Genomic DNA, 22442 nt, shown 5'->3' with positions numbered 1-22442 from the left:
CTACCTCTTTCTGTCTAGTGGGAGGAAAAGTACGTTCCTGTGGCATGTAACAATCTTAGAGACCGAAATAACATAAACTATTCCGGCTCGCATCCCACAACAGTCTTCACTATTGAGGAGAACATAGCTGCCATTTGAAAGAACCTGGAATGTAGGTCTAATCAAGGGGACTGAACTCCCTTCAGATAACAAGCCAAGTTCACTGCTGAAGCGTTTACACACCCCGTGCAAGGACAGCTGTTTACAAACCATTAAATGGCTGACAGAAGTCTTGCATTCACTAGTTTAGTTTAGTTTAGTTTAGTTTAACAGATTTATAAAGCGGATGGCTACCCGAAGGCCTCCCAGCGCTAATAAGAGGTGACGACTCCGACACAGGAAATAAAATAATGTAAAAGTTATAAGAACGTTAGATCAAATAAAGGAAGGTCTTTAATTTCTTTCACAACAGTAGTTCCAAGGGTTCTTGCCAAAGTTCTAAAGGTAGAGAGTTCTGAAGGCGAGCTGCCTTGACTGAGAAGAAGTTACCTCCCCATGATGATCTTTTAAACCGTGATATGTGAAATATCTGGGTGGCGAAAGATCTCAGAGTTCTTGTAGGAATATAAGGTAGGATGCTTTGTCTGAGAAAGTGGGGACCTGTATTGTGAAGAGCTTTATGTATTATACATAGAGCCTTAAAGAGGATTCACTGCTTTATTGGTAGCCAATAAAGGGAAGGGAAGGCTGATTTGGCTGATTGATATTTAGGTATATTCAACAGTAGTCTTGCTGCTGCACTTTGTACAACCTGAAGTTTCTTCACTACATAATCAGGAGTGATAAGAAAAAGGGACTTACCATAAACCAGTGGAGAGTATCATGGCCTGGATAAGAATTCGTCTGGCTTAAGGGGGTAAAAGATTGACGATTTTTCTTAGAGATCCAAGGAGGCCAAAAGAGAATGAGGAGATCTTTTTAGCTTGCTGGTCCATTGTGAGGCGACTGTCTAGCCAAAAGGCTAGGCTCTTTATATGTCCCTTAGGAGGCAGAAGGTTATTACAAACTTCTGGATATAGTGCTAAAAAGTTAGAAGGAGCACCATTACCTACAATCATTACTTCGGATTTCCCGTCATTGAGTTTCAATTTGGACCTATTCATCCATTTGCCAATCTCGGCCGGGCAAAGGGAAAGATTTGTTAAGAAAGAGTCCTTGGCATTAGAAAGGGTCCAAATACTGTAGTCTTTCTTCCAAATCCTTTCCAACTTCTTGCATTCTTTTTTTAATTCTAGCAGTTGGGGAGTGAACCAGGGTTTAGACTTGTGTTTAGGCCTTTTTACCATCGTCTTGATTGACAGAATAGAATCTAGAGAAGTGGAAATCCAATTATTAAAGGATTCCACAGACTCAAGATTAGGTTCACTATAGTTAAGAAGTGAGAGACAGAGAGTGCCCTGCCATTCTTTAGGGTCAAGTTTTGACCATTGATGAGCAGTTGTTTTTATAAACGTTTGGGGCAGGGAGAAGTTCCACAAAATGGTGTAAATGAAAGTAGATAATTATCTGTCCAGATGAGAGGCAAAGGAGTATAACAGGAAAGATCCAAAAGGTTGCTAAAAATGAGGTTGATGGTGTGGCCTTTGAGATGAGTGGGTCCTGTAATGTGCTGAGTGAGATCTAATGCTGCCAAAGAGGATAAAAGTGTTTTGGCGGAAGAACGGTGCATGTTGTCAATCTGGATATTAAAATCCACAAGTATGGTCAAATTGAGTGTTTTACACAAAATACTTGCTACGAAGTCAGGCAAGGCCTGTAGAAAACTCGAGTAAGGGCCAGGAGGATGACGGACAAGAATTCTGAAAAAAGTGAATGTTGCATTAAGATATAATGAAAAAAAATGCTTTGGCATCCAGGGATGTCTAGAGTGGTAGTAGAGCATTTAATAGTTTTTTTGTGGATAATAGTAATACTGCCTCCTTTAGCCTGGGATCTGTCTAAATGAATAATTGAGTAGTTTAATCGTAGTGCCTGAAAAGTTTCAAAAGGGGTATCTTCATTGAGCTTAGAAAGACCTCTTTCATGCCACTGAGACATTTGTACGAGAAAGGCAGCTCCCAAACCTCATGGATGTAACTTTCTCCCAGCCTTTCATGTCTGCATACTGGAATGTGTTTTAAACAGGACGTGAATTGAAGTGTTGAAATAGGCAGATTAATGACCCCGTGTATTAACCACTCAGCAGATGTTATTTCAGTCACAGTTAAAGGCAATTTTTCTAACTTTTCGATGTTTAACATAACATACGTTGCTTCTTTCTTAGCCATTAGTTGTTGTTGTTGCATTAAATTAAATGTAGAAAATATATCCCTTGCGCTAACATGTTGCCAGGGAACACGACCCACCTTCAATGTTTGAAGTGTTCAAACCAACTGCATAATGGACCTTAGTTGACTCTGCCCCTGGGGTAAGGAAGACATATCACTTTGTATTATGTCTATTGCAGAGGAGACAATGTTATTTAGAGTGTATATCCGGTCGGACAGGGTATTAATCCTATTATCTACAACAGCTAATGCCTTCTGTAAGTTTTCCTGGTCTATTTGCCTTAACCGGGCAGCAGCTTCTTATTGGGAAAGTTTCCAAATTTCATTACATACTTCATACAAGAAGCACTTTCTGTGTTGTTTTCTAGGACCTAACAGAAAGTCCTATAAATCAGTGTTATTAGATAGGAGACTGAGGTGTTCTCTAACCGCATCTAGTGAAGAACTCTTCAACCATTGCTGGCATAGTTTTCCTACACTCTATGTTGTTACTATTCCCACATGTTCAGATGATATATAGTGAGGGTCCGGCCTACTAGTTCTAAAACGCCCCCATGGAGTTTATAAAACGTTTATGACACCCATAGGTATCTATTGGCCACAATAACAACCCACCAGGACGTGACAGTGAAGCATTAAACGTGCCATTCTGCACCATTCATCAAGCTGATCTTCAGTTGCATTTATATATTTTTGCCATTTGTGAAATTTTGCAGGGGCAGGAATACTGGGCACATTCAATTCCTTAATCTTGCTAAACAACTTGTTTGTTGTACAGTTTCATTTAAACATATAATTTGAACATGTATCAGGTATGCTCTAAATAAAGCTTTCTTCTCCCTTATTTGCCATTTTCTAGTTCCCATAGGCTTTTTAAGTCAATTGACTTCAGCCAATATTTATAGCCTTCTATAGCCAACCGGGAAACAAAGGAATCTGAATGAATACATTTCATATCTGTTAATAATGTGTGTCCATTTCCATTGATGGCAATTTAAAATAATATGACTCCACATTTTTAACATTGTGCCCAGAGAAATATGCAAACTTTGAATAGTATGTTTTTGAACTCCCCTGTGGTGGAGTTGGACAATGTTCCCATTGTGTTTGTAATTAAAAATAGTCTTTGGGGCACTCACTCTGTGAACGAAATGGTGCCCATAATAATTATAGCAAAACATGTCACCATAATTCTCTTTAGACTGATAAACATCTTCATTTTCAAATACAGTATAATACTGAAATTCAGTCATCATAGAATCAACTTTTCACATCCCAGTCATGAGAAACAACTCCGGGTATTATTACATTGTTTTTTGAAAGTTTAAACACATATGGTAGTTGAATGACCACTGCGAGACCATATATATCAAATGTTACTTTATCCCAAACAATCCCATCAGGAATTGGTATAGCGGAAATGTTCACAAAAGACAAGTCTCTGCGGACCTTATGAGAAGAAAAATGTGGTTTTAGGACCTCATCCACCAGTTCAACTGTTGATCTTTCAGGAAGAGAATGACCATGTATTAATAAAAAGAATGTTATGACAAAACCAATCCAAAGTAGGAAAGCCAGTACAGTCAAAGAAAGCCACAGATAGTTCCGTGGGCAAATAAAGTAAGTTGCTCTAATCCAGTTTATCAGCTTACGTGTTTTTGGCAGTTCAGATGTAGAAGAGGTGAATGAGTCAGAAACAGTGTCATTGATGTCGACAAAGTATCCAGAAGCAGTTTGTGCAAAAGCTGGAGCCGTGTTTGCAGGTGGAGAACCGGTGGGTGTTTCCCGTGGTGGTTCAGAATAAATGACGCCATCCGCCTGTGTTGAAGTTGTATGAAATCGATCAATTATTTCTGTATTGTTTGTTGAAACAGATGTCAATGGAACCAATGCAAGATACTTTTCTACCCTCCCCAAGCTTGGAGAGGTGTCAGTGTTGCTGCTCACAACTTGGAGAGGGACTTCTTGACCAGTAGTGAGAGGGATTATGGAACTACTGGCTGTTCCTCTTGGTCTGCTGTGCAGGATCGGCCACATGTTGTAACTTGACATTGTCAATAGATAAAAAGCGGTTTTCTTTAGCACCAGCCAAGGGTGGTAGATTGACATTTCTGGTACCGTGTATTCTCAAGACTGGGACCGGTGCACAATAAGAAGGACCAAACAAATTTTTCACAGCAACCTTTTCATGTGCTAGATTCCCAACTTTAGGAAACCAGCTGGTAGGTGTTACTGGCACATCCTTAATTCCTGTGGAGGCAGCACTAGCAGACGCATTGTCGTCACGGAACTGTTGTAATTCCTGTAAGATAGTGACACGTTCATTTGTGTCAAAGAGAGTTTCTTCAGCCTTAATGCCAGGACCATCAAGATCTGGAACATACATTTGAGTTCCGAACAGGCACTCATATGAAGTATGACCCCCCAGGGACCTTTTAGGCAGATTGTTAAGTGCTCTCTGGACTCCATACAGGTGATTGAGCCAACTACGACCCGTACCTAAGATTCTGGCTGTTAATGATTGATTTAAAACACGGTTTAGTCGCTCCACAACACTATTTCCCTTGTGATGAAATGGATGTGAGTAATGGAGTTGGACCCCTTACAAAGCCATGGCGTCCCTGAATGCCCTTGAGGCAAAAGCAGGGCCCTGGTTTGAGTGTATAGGCGCAATCCATGAGATAGATATAATCTACATAGGACAATGCTTCAGGGTCTATGTCATGCAATATTGAAGTCACACAAGCCGCAAACAGTCCTGGACTGTTCTTGTACCCCTGGGGTAAACAACAGAATTTGTTCTGGGAGCCTCCTGCGCTGAAACTTAAGTCTCTACTCTCAGGCGCTATATTTTGACAGAAAAAAACAATGGAAATGTCCAGTGTTTTTTTGCATTTTTTACACTCTATGTTATTCATAAGTGTTGTGCTATGTGAGTTTTGTATAGCATATGTGTGTGTGTGACTGTTTAAGTGTCTGTAGTCTAAGACTATTCTGATTGAATGGTCCGGTTTAGCTGCTGGGAATAAGGGATTATTCATAGGTGAGACACAGGGTTCAATTGCACCCTGGTACTCCAGTTGTGTGATGATTTCCCTCATGGGTGCTTTAGCATCATGTTTTATTGGATATTGGGGTTGAGGTTGTGGTTGAATTTTAATAGGAATTACATGGTAGGGGGAATCTTTGTCCCATCCTACGTGGTTACGATAGTACGCGGGTGCCTGTGCCAATGCTCAATCAATGGCGTAGAATTCTGCAGCTCCTCGGGAACAAGAGGTGAGAAAGAAGGTTTAATAACATTTTCCCCTTGTGGGCAAGTACTGACAAAGTCAGATGGCCAATCCTGTTCGGCCAGCAAAATATCATATATGTTGATGACGCAGTCCCAAAAGCTTGCGTCTATTGTGCGTTCAATGTCTCCTTCTAACTGTAATGTTATTTTGTACACCCGGTCAGGCGTGGAGACACGAATGTTTGCAGTTTCTACTTGTAGGAAGTCATCAGTTGCTTTCACATCCATATGCTCTAGAAGATTTCGGTGAACTATTGTGACCTCTGCCGCGCTGTCTAGTAGCGCTAGTGCCCACTCCTTGTTCTTCAAGATAGCCCTCTTTTTGAGTAGCATGTCGAACTGCAACTGCTGCCACCTTTTTCTTTTTGATTTGTGTTTTTTATTGGGGAAGTTTCTCTTCCTTTTTAACGGAATTTTCTGTCGAGTGTTGTGATTTCTGTCTCGGTTTCACTTACTCAGCTCTTCGCTCTGACAGCCCTCCTCTTTCGTTGCGTTTTTCCAATGAGTCCTGAAAGGAACGAGATTGGCGTGTATCAGTAAATTGACATCTATTAGACATTTTAATATTCTCTCTATTTCTGAGATTATATCTATTCTGTGGGGTCTCCGTTTGTGGAGTTTTTCCCCTTTCTTTTTTAGGAGTTTGTTGTTTTTTATCCTACTGTTTCTTATTACCCTCAGGACCTTGCTTGGTAAACTCTTAATTAGATTTACCTTGAAATTGTGGTTTTGTTGGTTTGGCTCCCAGACTATCTCGACCAATACTAGAGTAGGTCTCCGCTATAATCTTTGGCAGCTCGCATTCTTGATCCTATGGAAGAACGTCCAGGAGGAGCATGCACACCGCTAATGTGACTGCTTCCCCTTTAAGGTTACTTAATATAATTGAGGATACCATGACAAAGTTGCCCATTAATTGCATCCCCAGGGACAGCCTCGTATTCATCTTGAATTTGTTTCAACACTTCCGGTAAATTGGCAATTGTCAGTGTACTGTGTGCGGTAGTATAGAGCATGGCAAATACCATGCCCCATGTATTACAGTTGTCTACTGTGGGAACCATCCCAAATGGCAAGCACATAGTTACTATTCTGTGTTTATCCTGAGGTTCTGTATGGGGAAATACTGCTTCCAGCGCATTAATTTTTTGAACTAACCAAAACAGAATTTCTTCTCGTTTGACGGGTACCTTACCCATGATCGAATGCACAGTTGCAGGGTTAATGTCTGGTGTTACTGCTTGTGGTGTGCCGGAGCAGCACATGCTGGGTTTGTGTTTAATGTTTGCATTACAAACTGTATTAATCGTCGATATATTGCTGTCAGATCAGCATATAAGCGACGGACTTCAGCTACCGTTAGGTTTGCTGCAGCCGGGTGAGGTGTATAAGTGGCCAGTAAAGGCCAGATGGGACCATCGTTACTTAGAGGACCTAACCTAATGTGCAAAATTGTGTGGGGTAGGGTGCCATCAAGCCAATTATTATATTCTTGATAAGATAGAGGTATCTCTAAATATGCATATGCTCTGTATTGTGCAGGTACGTTTGCAGTTGTATAGGGATGAAATGTATGTGTGTTCCCATCAACTGCTGGAAATGTGACCCACGAATAGAAAAGTTCTGTCCTATAGGCTGCGTGTGTATCAACAACAAATGTCACTGGACCTCCCTGGGCCGTTAGGCCACGTGCCAATAAATGTGCTGTAAGGGGCGGTCTCATAATGACTGCAATTGCTACCTGTTGTGGATTCGCCATATTAAATGGTAAATTTGTGCAGAGATAAGCACACCAAATGGGGATTATCCTTTTAGAGTTCAAGCTCGAAAAACCTACAGCGTTAGTTAGGTATTCCCTACTTAGCTGAAGAAGAAATCCTCAATACCACAGACATCTCTGTATATAGACGCTCATTACACCCCTGGAGGTAAATCCCGCTTTCCGCCGTGCTGAAGACCGCCAAGATACCTTTGCGGCGGCGTAACTCCGCTTCAGGTATAACGACCCACAGCTCGGAATCTGCCACAATACAGGCACCCACACAAGTCTGCCACACCAAAGATCAGTGATAAACTGGCGATACCAAAACCTACACCTTCATGCCAACAAGAATACGGCCACACTATCATGACCCATGAATCAACACTGCGGTCTTTCAACCGCGGTAATCCATTGGCGGCACAAACTGCCATGCTCAAAATACACACACATTTACAAAACACAACCACATTGGACAATTCAAAATACACACACCTGATACACATACACACACCACACCCACACACCCAATCCAATATAAAGCACAAACCCATATCACCCACAAACCCTTACAACCAAAAATTTGAAAGAAGGCCAGAGAGAGAGATTAGCTAACACAACACCAGCATCCACAGACACACAACACCATCACTTATACAACATCCACGCACCTCAAACAACACACACCAACATATCCCCTCACACATCACAACAGACAGCACCTCAAACATCACCCACACCACATCATGGCACCTCACAGACACCCCAGGTTTTCAGAGGAGGAGCTCAGGGTCATGGTGGAGGAAATCATCCAGGTAGAGCCACAGCTATTCGGATCACAGGTGCAGCAGACATCCATAGCCAGGAAGATGGAGCTATGGCGGAGAATCGTCGACAGGGTCAACGCAGTGGGACAGCATCCAAGAACACGGGATGACATCAGGAAGAGGTGGAATGACCTATGGGGGAAGGTACTTTCCATGGTATCCCGACACCAGATTGCTGTACAGAGGACTGGCGGTGGACCACCGCCTCCTCCCCCACAACTAACAACATGGGAGGAGCAATCCTTGGTGAGCATGCATCCTGAGGGCCTCGCAGGAGTAACAGGGGGTCTGGACTCTGGTAAGGCAATTCTTTACTACTATATCCCCCACCCTACCTGCATGCCATCACAAACTCTTACCCCTACCCTCACACCAATCACCCCAACACCCCACAGATACCCCACTACCACAACCCATACATCCCAAAACGAAGCCCTGCATGTAACACCAATACATGGACACCCCTCACCAAGGCATGTCCAGTAGAGAGACTCACTCATGCCCCAAAATCACCAATCCCACAAGTGCCAAGGCAATAATGCAAGCAGAGGAGTGGAGGTTAACTCACCCATTGCTCAAGATACCACACACATATACTATGATCATGCATTTACACCCCAACCGGACCGCTACCCAACGTCACCGGACAGGAGGTGCCAGACATATCCAGTCCCCCCACAGAAGAGGCCCACAATGATGACAGCAGCTCTGCACGCCTGGATCAAGATGACCAGCCTGGCCCATCAGGGACCTCGGGACAGTCGGTTCCCCTGACACATTCCCAAACCACCACAGAGCCTCCCCCCTCAGGAAACACCAGCACAGCACCCACCCAGCGGGCCCATCCCTTTGTCCCCAGGACATGTCAATCAGCAGTGTGTCCACCACTACAGGGACTCCAGGCAAACCCACCAACCCAAGAAAATCAGGGACCTGGGGTCAGTGGCAGTGGGCACACGGTTCAGGGGACAGAGGCACAGGATAACAGGGAAGCTGCGAGGACTGCTGTGCGACAAGGGGAGGACAGGCCCAGGGAACCGACACTCCACGAGGCACTCTCCAACATCATGGGAGCATGCCACCATTCCCAAGAGACCATGGGCACAGTACTGGCCAAGTTTCAGGAGACCCAGCGGCTGCAGGAGGAACACTACCTGGGGATCAGGGAGGACTTGAAGTCCATTAACACACCCTGGTCACCATTGCAGGGGTGCTGGCAGACCTTGTCAACACCAGGAGGGACACAGTGGCACACCAACGGGCCCCTGACACTAGACTGGACGATGAACAGCCCTCCACCTCCGCCGGGGCTAGTGGACAGGAGACACTGCCACAAGACCAACAGGCTACCAGCACCCCACCCCCTGCAGAAGGAGAACCACCCCGCAAACAGTCCCTGAGATCCAGGAACAACACAGAGAACATTGCCAAGACCCCCGCCAGGAAATACGACTCTCCTGACTATCCCCCTTCTGTCCCACTTTGTCAACCTGTCCACCTTAAACTGCTATTGCTCCACTTCCTATGCCCCATTGGACAATGCACCTGTGATACAAATAGACTGGACTCTGCCATGGACATTCCTCCACCATCATCCCAGACCACTTCTCAACCCCCTCCACTTATTTGCACAGAAATAAACATCTTGTGTGCATTAGCATCATCTGGTGGAGGAGCAGTGGCACCGGAGCAGGAGGGAGCTGCATCCCACATGGCCCTGGAAGGAGAAGTAATGTAATCTGAAGGCACCAGTGGGACGGAGGGCGAGGGAAGCTCCACAACGGGGACAGGAGCATACACCAGCGACTGCTCCTCTGATGGGAGCTCCCTTGCACCTCTGTGCCCACCGCATCAACAGGTACAGCTGCCACCCCCCTACCAGCACCGCCCTCCCAGCAGCCCCTCAGCGTGTGTCCCCTGCCCACTCACCCAGGAGGGTGGGCATCTCCTTTGCCCCAGGCACCTCAGGCCCTGCCCCAGTCAGCCCTGCTGCCCTCAGTGAGGAGGCCATTGACCTCCTGAGATCCCTCACTGTTGGGCAATCTACCATTTTGAATGCCATCCAGGGTGTTGAGAGGCATTTGCAACAAACAAAAGCATACCTGGAGGGCATTCATTCTGGGCAGGCGGCCCAACAGAGAGCATTTCAGGCTCTGGCCTCAGCACTGATGGCAGCCATTGTCCCTATGTCCAGCCTCCCCTCCAACTTCCTCCACCCAGACCCAATCCCCTGTACCTCAGCGTATCCCAAGCACACCATCAGACCAGCATGCACACTTCTAACACACAAGAGTGGACATGGCAAACATAAGCACCACACATCCCACAGGCACTCACACAAGCACCATCCCCATGCAGACAAACCAACATCCACTGCCACCACTGTGTCCCCCTCCTCCACGTCCTCCTCCTCCCTCCCTGTCTCATCTCCACTCACACCTGCATGCACTACATCTTCATCCACTACCTCCGTCACCAGCCGCCCATCACCACACACCGCTCACGTGCAATCACCACCCCCACTACTATTCACACATCCCCTGTGTCCTCTCCCAGTGTGTCTGTGAGCCCTCCTCCCAAACTACACAAACGCAGGCACACACCCACCCAACAGCCATCCACCTCACAGCAACCTCCGGGCCCAAGCACCTTCACCCAAATTCAGCAAATGTACACCTCCTACAACCACTACCTCTTCCCCCACTCCCAAACCCCCTCCATCTTCCCGTCCCAGTGTGTCTAAAAATCTTTTCCTTGTGAACTTTGACCTCTTCCCTACACCTCCCCCCCAGTCCTTCCCCTAGGGCCAGGATTTCCAGGTCCCAACCCAGCACCTCAGCCACCAAATCCCCAGGCACAGTGGTGCCAGCAACTGCGGTCTCATCGAGTGTGCCACCCATCAGGGCTGCCAGTGTGCCACCTAGCAAGGCCAAGAAGCAGGCCATTCCAACACCTGCCAAGGTGAAGAAGGTGCCCACATCCCAGAGGGAGAAGCCGCACCTACCACCAAGTAAGGGCTCCTCCAAACCAAAAGGGGACAGTGGCAAGACACCATTGGCAAATTCAAAGGTGAGGAAGGGACACAAGCCGAAGAGCAGGTCAGGACAGGGCACGATGGCTCCGACTGAGGGGCTAGAGTCACCCCTTCTGACAACCACTACACCAACCTGTACGGTGGTGGACACCGCCACCTGCATCGCCATCAGCACCGCCACCTGCACATCTGCTACCTCAGCAACAGTCCCCAGCATCATTCCGCTGTGTCCCCATGTGCAGACACATGCACCACCGCCAGCACCTCAGCCACAGACACCACCACAAGCACCCCCACCAGCCCCGCAACGTGCTCAGACAGTGCCACCACAGCTGACATGGCTATCATCCCCAGTGGGCAGCCGTCCGAGGCTGGAGGAGACGTCCTGAACCCTGCCCATCTTCCATGAGGCATGACTCTCATCACTGTTTGCACCTGCAGGTGGCAGGCGAAGCCACAGCAGGGTGGGGTATGCCTCTGCCTCCATGGCTTGCCATGCTACCTGTTCCCAGGCAATCTCATGGCACACACACCCATGGGAGGGAATGGGACCAGCCACACTGCTTGTGAAGCACTCTGGGCACCAAGTCCCCTCCAGAACCAGTGGAGATTCACATCCACAACTTCAGTCCTTGGCAGGATGAAGCACTCTGGGCACAAAGCCCCCTCCAGAACCAGTGGAAATTCACATCCACTACCTCAGTCCTTGGCTGGATGAAGCACTCTGGGCACAAAGCCCCCTCCAGAACCAGTGGAGATTCACATCTACTACCTCAGTCCTTGGCAGGATGAAGCACTCTGGGCACAAAGCCCCCTCCAGGACCAGTGGAGAAAGGCATTCACTAACCCAGTCCTTGGCAGGATGAAACACTCTGGGCACAATGCCCCCTCCAGAACCAGTGGAGATTCAAATCCACTACCTCAGTCCTTGGCAGGATGAAGCACTCTGGGCACAAAGCACCCTCCTGACGCAGTGGAGATTCACATCCAGTACCTCAGTCCTTGGCAGGATGAAGCACTCTGGGCACAAAGCCCCCTCCCGAACCAGTGGAGATTTACATCCACTACCTCAGTCCTTGGCAGGATGAAGCACTCTGGGCACAAAGCCCCCTCCAGGACCAGTGGAGAAAAGCATCAACTAACCCAGTCCTTGGCAGGATGAAGCACTCTGGGCACAAAGCCCCCTCCGGAACCAGTGGAGATTCACATCTACTACCTCAGTCCTTGGCAGGATGAAGCACTCTGGGCACAAAGCCCCCTCCAGAACTAGTGGAGATTCACATCCACCACCTCAGTCCTTGGCAGGATGAAGCACTCTGGGCACCAAGCGCTCCTCCAGAACCAGTGGAGATTCACATCCACTACCTCAGTCTTTGGCAGGATGGAGCACTCTGGGCACCAAGCCCCCTCCAGAACCAGTTAAGAAAAGCATCCACTTGAGAGACTGTGGCTTTGCACTCCCCAGGATAGAGCAGTGGGCAAACTACCCACTGGAAAGACTTGAGGTACTGTGGCTCTGCACTTCCCAGGATAGAGCAGTGGGCAAACCACCCACTGGAAAGATTTGAGAGACTGTGGCTTTGCACTCCCCACGACCAAGCAGTGATCATGAAGCCCCCTCGTGCAGCAGTGGCGCAGTTTGTTCATGTGGCTAAGGTGCCCCCCTCCCCTGAGGTGCCTGTTTCATTTCGATCTGATGCCCCTGCAGTGTTCTCTCCGTTTCAAGTCAGGTTTCTTGTGTGGGCTTCGCCCATGCATTTTGGGACCACTGGTCCACGGACAATGATTGGAACATTATCCGGACTTGTGTAGTTGGTGTACATATTTCTATATACTGAATTTTGAAATTGCACTATCTGATTTTTATTGATTACACTTGTTACAATCATTTCCTTTTGTCCTTGTGTTCTTCCAGGGGTGAGGGGGTGTATATGTAATGTTGCTGCATGTATTTGTGTGTATGGTGTTGTGGGTGAGGGTGGGGGTATTGCATGTTGCGTGTGTGTGTCACTCTCTTTTGCCTCCCACCCTCCCCTGTGTTGTAGGTGCAGTACTCACCGTGGTCGTCGACGGCATCTGTCCTGCTCCTGATACAGAAGGAGGAAGACCAGCATGGGCAGGATGTGTAGTTCGGGCTCCATGGCGTCCTGGTTCCTCATTGAGTGTCGAGAGGTGAGTGGTTTCCGTTCTGTGTACTGTTTCTGCCATGCTTTTGATAGCGTTGGTTCTGCCCTGGAAAAGGTGGCAGATAGGCGTGTTGTAATACAGGGGGCGGAACCTTGTCTTCCGCCTGTCTTTTGGTGGTTACCGCCGCGGTGTATGTTTCTACTGCCGTAGCGGTCGGAGTGTTAATTTGGCAGTCTGTGTTGCCAGTTTCCGCCATGGTCATGATTCCATTTTTTTTTTCCGCCGGCCTGTTGGCGATATTACCACTGCTTTAACACCGACCGCCAGGGTTGTAATGAGGGCCATAGTACTGAGATGTCTTTGTATATAGTGAGACAGGGATATTCAGGAGGACCCGAACATTAGAGCCTGACCAAACGTTGGCGGGGTCACGTCGCGCAGGCTCTCATTATTCTACTGAGACTACTGGATTTGAGCGGCAGAATCGCTTGCGATGTGGGAGACTGAGTCTTAACCCACTACAGGTGACACCTGTTGCCCCATTCTGGGTTTTGCTCTGGCTAACTAGCAGTTCCTCATCTCTACCAAAGAGCAGGGATGATTGGGCAGCTGCACGCATGACACAATTGACTTCTCAAGGAAATCGTGGTTACTCAGGTCTCATCCATTTCTCTCAGTTTCATTAGTCTCACATATGCAAATGACAAACAGAGGCAGTATATGTTTCAATAAGGTTTCAATGAAGCGACTGCATCTTAGACAATAAAGCATGTACTTCAATAACCAGGATGATAAAGGTTGACAGAATTAAAATTGTGACAAGGAGAGTGAAGCATTGCAATAACGCTACCATATTGTCACTAGAGTCAAGTAGACTAATTCCTACCTACACTATCTTAGAGCAAAGCACGTTAAGCTATAGTTCGGCCCTTCAGGTTCCCCTGGGAAGACGTCATCCCCCACACCTCAGCAAAGACCTGAAGTCTGCATAAGCAGCTGTAGCAAAGTATTCAGCAATCAACATACAGTTGTGGTCCTCTGGCTGGAATCTCCCTCTAACGTTTATGGGACAAGGAAGTGTTTTTATAATAAAACAACTGATGTTCTAGGAAAATGTCCTTACATAAGGATGTTTGTGTTTCTATGAATACCAGAGACAAAACGTTTACCACGTTCACCGGCAACCTCTCTTACTGTAGCCTTGAGAGAAGCACAGAGTGCTTGTTCAAGAACACAGTGCTAGCCTAAGCAAAGAATAGTTAGAAAGAGAGAAATAAAACAAGACCGCAAATGTGGCTATTGTTAAAATAATAAACAGAGCTGATTGAAATATATCTAGGTTAAAGTGCACAGCGGCAGGCCTAGTGTGCTAAAATAATGTGCTTGGAGCTAAAACTAAAATGGCTACACAACAAGAACACCATGACCGCTAGTCCCTCCTGCTGAGGAAAAATGCCAGTGCTGGCGGTCGGACCACGGCCACAGTTATTGTCAAAGCGGTTGGACCAGCACTTTGGTGGCGGTGAGACTGCCACCTTGACCCTGGCGGTCTGAAGACCACCACGGTTGTAATCAGGCCCTTAGTGTGTGGCTCACTGAGTTACACTGTAATTACATTTGAATAACTTGATGAAGGTTCTCTCCATCCTTCTGAGCTGACAATTAAAGATTAATTTGTCCCAGACTTATTGATAGGGCCCAGTGCTCCTTCAGACGTTTAGGCAGTTGGTCCACTTTTGTTAGCTGATACTGCTTTCCATTCCGAAACTTTGTTTTTACTACTTGACACATAGGCTTATGTATCACAGAATGTAACGCTCAGGTGGCTAAAACACCATGAATGAGTAAGGCATCACAGATGAAGTGGGGCCGCACAGCACTGAAGTGTATATGACGAGCAGGAGTTTTTGATAGTCAGAACTGAGTTGTGCGAGCAGAGCTGTTTGGGATGGATGTCTCCAATGCACAGAAAAACAGGAGTTGTTGCTCCTCAGCAGTGAGTTGCCCTTTGAAATGTGTGGATGTGTAGCCTCTGCATACAAGTAGCAGGAAATGCTGCTTGACAAGAATGAGTTGCCGGAATGTGGAGGGGATCCTCTGCAAGAGCAGTAGTTTTTGCATTTTTCACTTCATGACGGTTGAATAACTCTATGCCTTCAGAAGAGCTGCCCCCAGTGACTCTTCTCTGAAACCATTTTTCTTCAAAAACAAAACTTCCTTACTGGGGTGTATTTGACCCTATCACCCTGGGAGTTTTCTTCTTGTGTGAATAATTTCATTTTTTTATTGGGAGCACCAATTTTCTCTTGCCGTACAGGAATAGTTAAAATGTCTGATAAACTTGAACGGTTTCCCCCAATAATATTTTACAGATGAAGCTGTGGTATTTGTATTTGGAACCATTACTAAAATGTAGTGGAAGAGGGACTGGGAGAACATTTGCTAACCACTCTGTGAGCATGTGAATTAATCTAATAACTCCAGACCTTATGTGGTTGGTAACGTGTAGAGTAGTTCTAAATGACAGGCACAATGTGAAATACAAACACTTTAAATGGGTATTTTCTGCTAATATATGGAGATCTAGTTAATACCCCAACTTGGTTGTAAGTTGGAAAGCCTTTGGCAAAATAAATGTGTCACCAATTGTTGAGGCTAACTCAGGACACAGGAGATGATTTTGTGCCTATTACTTTCAGTTTGCAAAACATTTTGGACTCGGACTTCTCATCAAAGACAAGAGCAGGTACAGAGATTAGTCAGAGGGTCGGTGCACGGTTATAGAGGAGTATTATAGTAGCAGGGCTACCACTTTAGAACCCACTGCAGTTCACAGAATGGCCAGTTAATTGATAAAACTCATTGGCAGAAACAACAACTTTGTTTTCCTTATTGAAGGGTTCTCACGTGCCCTGCCCTAACAGCTGATTTTCTGTGCTTCTGAAAAGTATTTTATGTTTTTGGATTGACTTGGTGAATTAACTCATCAGGTATGTCAAAGAGAAGGGAGTTTTCCCAGCTTCATATGTTGGTAGTTATATATAAAAAGCATTTGAAACGCAATGGGTCTCTCATTTGCTCGAGTTAGTGCTATTCGCTTTGTATACTATTAAGGCCCCTCTCCCTGCAGAACTTTAGTACCTTTAAAAAAGGGAAGGGGTGGGCAGGGGTGAGCATAGGGGCAGGGACAAATTACTAAAAATTACAAATAACTTTTATAAACGGGTGCGATCACACTGTGCAAAACCTTGAATTCACTAAGGAGTGCTAGGATAAACAATAGAATTAAACTGGTAGTCATGAAAAGCACTCAATAACTGCCCAGCAAGATCACACTGCGTAGGAAATGAAAAGAAAAAGTAGTCCAGAAACTGTATGGAAAACAAGGAGCTTCATATGTTTTCAGTAGTTGGCCGGTGCGCTCAAGGAGGGCTAAACACTGTAAAAGACATGATGTATGCATGCCTTTCACTAATTGAATCAAGCAAATTTTAAAAGGCAAGCACACAAATCTACAAAAATGATGGGAATGACATGGGCATGGTTAGAAGTCCACAGAGAGATTACAACAGGGACAGAGCGCTAGCACGCTTGACCCGAATAAAGGCTCTCGAGTGACGCTAACAACTATCGCCTCATTGCGATCTTGGATATTGAGGATATAATCTTTACCAAATTCTTATTGTGACAATTTGAGGACTTGTTCCTTGCACAGAAGATTCTCACATGTGGTCCGATTGTGTTTCGACCTAGGCTCCTCAGGTATGACGGATGGCATTACACCACATCACTGACAGAGAAGCCAAAGCAAATTAATTTGCCTGGTATAAGCACCTACCTTGTGGATCAAACTCTGGCATATCCGATTGAACCCAAGTGTCATTCTTTTTTAAAGAGACTTCATGAAAAACATACATACAAGTATGAATCTGTAACGTTAATTATTCAGGACACAAGAGGCACAAATACCATATGGTGCTAAATTAAAAACTGCACATGAGCTAAAAAAACATTTGCACTCTGGCTGCCCCACCTTACGTAAATCAGTATTCGCCCTGTTCCTCGTGATTTAGTTCTATCCCAAAGTACCAAGCATCAGCCGATTCAGGAAGAACCACAAGCAACAACAGACTGGCTTCGGTCTTGTGTGGTATCAGTGAGGTTTAGCTTGGTTTCTGTGGCACAGCGAGCAAGCGACCCATGTGACATAGAATAAGGGAACCATTTTGGACATAAAATACTTTTAATCTTCATATATCAAACCTTTTAACCAAGGTTTCAAGTTGAATTTTTTTTCAGTTTAAAATTCCTTATTCAGAAAATCAAGTCCATCCAAGCAAACAGCATAAAATAACAGTATTAAAATAGATGCAATGCATAATATGAGAAAAAGAGAAGGGATCATGAATGATGCAGTAAATTCATAAGAAGTTTAGACCATGTACTCCAAGGCATTAAATAAGAATTCATGCTATTAGTGCAAATTGGAGACAAAAACTTTACAAAAGCCATGGATTGAGATGAAAGTGCTGGGGTCAAAAGTGCCATGTACTAAAAGACTAATAAAGTGCAAAGTGGTCACTGTGAAAATTCTGTAAAAAAGGCACCATTACCTGTGCCGGCTGCTGGGCAAAGAGAGAGAACTGAGGGACAGGATAGGTGAAATTCAGCATTTGGTCAACCAAGAATGGTTAATGAAAGTGACCTCATTGTGATGACAGAAGTCACCTAGCAGACTGCCCACACTGCCTCATCGTTAGTTAACAGAAAGGGGATTTACACATTCAGAACTCATAAAAACAAAGTCATGCCACACATGCATTCCAGAGTTATAGTCCTATGACACTGAGGAGCCTGGATCTTTGGCTACATTTCTTAACATTTTATCCACTTTGTCCAGGAATTTTATCTCAGTGGAGATTGCTTATCATCATTCAGAAGAAAGTCAACAGCAGCGTGTATTGTCTGTGTCCCTTGTTTAACCAGAAAATAACAAAGGAGCTTTCTGCAGTTATTGGTTAACACAGGGCAGATGCAGAGTAGGTGAACCCACAGAGACTACACTTGTTGCTCTTTGAATGGCTTGATCATGGTGGAAGACGATTTAGTGAGGAGAAGCTGTCCATTTGAATGAGGCAGAATGTAGCTTTGTAATACAAACAAAATGTATTGGTGATGTATTTGTTTACTCCTCTTTTAGCGTAGGTCTTCAACACAAGGTCTGCATGTTTTTTTATCCTTTTCAAAAGATTTGTTTTGGACTGGTTTATTTAAGACTCATTTGATCTGCTGGTGGGGGAGATTTTGGTTCCAGAGTGCTGCTGCACCTTTGACCTCCAGGGCTTCTAAGAGGGTTGGGGTCCAGGGGTTTTGAGGCCAAAAGTTGTTACCTGACAGTACTTCCAGCCATATTAGGTTTTTCAGTGATCCTTCTTTTGTGGCATGCGCTGAGTGCATAAATTTGAGGATGCTGGCTTTCTGTGTTAGAGATTGGTTGCACAAAATTAATTCCAGCCTGATCTGGCAGCTTGAACATTGATCTGTAAACGGAGCTCTGGATATTATTTAAAAAGCACCTAATTTCCCCAGGAAAACTTCTGAGCCATAGCCCAGTTTAGGAATACGTTTGGCCTTCACTATCTTCAACAGAGGTTCAAGGGTGGGCTGTTGTGTTCGCTTGAAGATGGTTTGAAAGGTGAATTGTAATGAGGCAGATTTTGATTTTAATGAATTTAGGTGAATTAGGTGGTCCCCTTTGTCATCCAGCCAACACCACAGATATTTGTATTTGGCTACTGTGATTAAGCAGCTGTTGGTTAAATGCCATGTGCCATTTTTTTTTTTTCCGTCCAAGTATCACAATGTTCATCTTTTCAAAGTTCACCATCACTCCATTAGCCCTCCTGTGCTGGTGTAGGACTCCAATAATCTTTTGAAGCCCCTTTGCTGTTTGTCTTAAAAGGACAACATCATTGGCACAAATCAAGGAAGTGATAGACGATTTGCCAATTTTGGTGTATTGCTGATTACCAAATGCAATGCAGCTACCAGGGCACACATGAGCAGGTTAAAGATAGCAGGAGCTAGGACGTGCCGTTGATTAGCACTGTGTTCTGATTTTATCTTGTTGGAAACTAGTGAGTTGTTCCCCAATTTTACTTTAGCCCATATGTACATGTAAAGTAATTGAATGCCACAAAGAAGAGGATCAGACGTGTTTCAGACTTTAAGCTTTGAGCAGAGCAGCTGGCAGTTGACATGGTCAAAAGGCCTTACTGTAGTCTACAAAGCAACAGTAGAGAAGCTGTTTCTTCCTGAGCTGCTTTGCCACAAGCATCCTGATTCTCACTAAATTGCCAGTGGTGCTTAGCATAGGCCTGAAACCAGTTGGATTGAGGAAGATCAGTTTTTTCAATCTGTCCATGCGTTGTTATCTTCCAGTAGAAAGGAGGCAAAGTATTTCGCTTCTACATCCAAGAGGGCTATGAAACGATAACTGTTGGGTGCTCGCGTCTTGGTCCCTTTTGTAAACGGGATGCAGTATTGAACCTTGCCAGGACAGGCAAATGGAGTTGACACTGTGAAAGCCTAAAGAAGTGATAATAAATATTTCAATGATTAACCATGCCGAATTAACATGTATTATACTAATAAAGTGAAATCGAGAGTTTTGCCACATAGATGGCAGCTATAACGTGTACGACATATTGATGAAAATTAACTGCATAAAGAAATAAATTGCACATACATAATTATATGTATTTGTGATATATATTAACTAGAATTAATTAAATGTTTTACTTATAAAACTAAGTAGACATACTCAATGGAGAAATGAAGGACCTATTTGAGAAGGCCTCATGTCAAGTTTCATGTAGTAGAAAATGTTTGAGAATGTTTTTCTGTCTCAACAGAGTTCATGTTTGTTCTTCATTCACACAGTGCTGACCAAATGTAATATTTTAATGTTAAAACTGATTTTTTATGTTTTCCTGTGAGAACCATGTGCTGTAATTTTATGTTCTAACCATTGTTACAAATGTATCTTTCGTGCATGAGTAAGTACTGTTCCCAGGACGGGACAATGGTCCTACTAATAAAGTTATGATTTGCAACAAATTGTCAACGGATGAAACTGGAGATGGGAGCGAGAGAAAAGGAGCCAATCATTGACGTGTGAAAGACTGTCTAACTATGTCACAGATTTAAGAATTAATGTTTATTGGATCTACTGTGAACACCCGGCGTACTGACCGATGAGAGCTTGAGAAATTACTTTTGTAGTTTTGACTTATCCCGACTGCACTTACCAGGAGGAGTGCAGTTCCAGATGCCCTTTCTTTCTAGCCTTTAGGCTCATCACATAATTACTGCTATTATTGATTGTTAATGCTACTGTTGCTGTTTCCTTAGTTTCATGCCCTTTCGAAGTTGGTTCAGTTAACTTAGAGCCCAATTGTGGGTGAGCAAATAACCTTCACTTTCCCCCTGCCAATGAAGACTTTTCAGATGCCCCATTACAGAGATGTCTCTGCTTGTTGATCCATTTAGGGGAGGTATGATAAAATGAATTTGTCTTTATCATAGATTTTCGTTCTTTTCTTTTAGTTACCAACCGCTATTTTCTTAGAGCCCTAGCCAGATGTTTTCCAAAATATGTTTTTGTCAATTTTCCTTTTTGCATGAAGTCTAAACATGCCTTTCGAATTAGAGGGTTAGTTAATGTGTCACTGTTACAATAATTGTTATCAACAAAGATTGCTTTTATTCATCTGTTAATAAATGTCCCTTTTATTGTTGTTGATCTGTACAGTAACCCTTGAATGTTTAATGATAAACATGTTGTCTAAATTGAGATTCTTCCACCGTTTTGGTCAGCCTGTGATGTTCACATATGCTTATCAATTAGTGCTGAGATTGGTTTACAAGATATTAGCCTTGTTAATCTAGTGAAATAATTTTCTAGCTTTATTAAAAGGCTTGGTTATTCATGGTGTGTTAAAAATTACTGACTCTTAATCACTGATGATGATTTGTTGAACATATGGTACTTTTGTGATTTAGGCCTTGAGTAAATTTGATATCCATGGTGAATCTCTCTTAGTGGAGTCAAAAGGTCCATCAAACCTCTAACAAGGCCCCTAATAAGTAAATTATCAAAGACCAAATAAGGTCAGATGCGCTCACAATGCTGAGACAGATTATGAGACAAAACTCAGTGTCCCGCTTGTGTACAGATGGAAGAAAGCCATTTGGACCGGGAGCACCATCAGCTCTACTTTTCTTGATAATGGTGCTATTCTTTCAGCTGTGAATGATAACAAATATTAGTAGCTTTGAACTTCTTCGGCCTCAGACTTTCCCCGTGACTGGCTGGATTTGTAATAGTAGGCTTGTGAGTTAGAGCTTTCTGGTTTGGTTGTATAAAGGGTGCGAGATGAGTGGTCCAATTTTCAGCAGTGATATTATTTCCATTCAGTTTGACAGTTTCAGTCTCTCTATTGAGGTATTAAGTAATAATCTGGAACTCCTTTGAGTTTTTGGTTTGACAGGCCATAAACAGCTCAGGTTGAAGAGCTTCCTCATATCTCTGTTTTGCTTGCCAGAGTCACTCTTTGTAGAAGCCACATAGGTTGTGTATTTCCTTCGGGGAAAAGGTATTAGACCCAGATTTCCGTGCTCTGATAATTTTGTTCAAAGAGCTTTTCAGGATCTTAAAGTATTTTGTAAACCTGGGATGTAATGAAGTAGACCTCGGTGTCCTTAGGCTTGTGCAAGGTTGTCAGTTGCCGTCAAGGGCAGAGAGAAGGCCAGTTGCACGAACGGTTCCTTGTCCTGAATTGTGAGCTCTGATTAACCAAAGTTGACTTCCATATCATGTATTTCACTGCAACTTCTGAAGGCCATTTGATTTGTGTCCAATTTTAATGAGAGGCTCTTGAACTAATGGACCTTAAAGTGTTATGTGCATTATTACAATGTTCTATAGCCAAGCTCTGGGGCAAATAGTTGCTTTTGTAGCACAAAGTGATGGTGAAGGACTTAATCACCTTCATCAATTGGGATTGAACGAACACTGTCTAAGATTGCAGAA

Source organism: Pleurodeles waltl, chromosome 4_2 (genome assembly GCF_031143425.1).
Source record: "Pleurodeles waltl isolate 20211129_DDA chromosome 4_2, aPleWal1.hap1.20221129, whole genome shotgun sequence".
NCBI lineage: Eukaryota > Metazoa > Chordata > Amphibia > Caudata > Salamandridae > Pleurodeles > Pleurodeles waltl.
Note: the sequence above shows the minus strand (reverse complement) of the source record.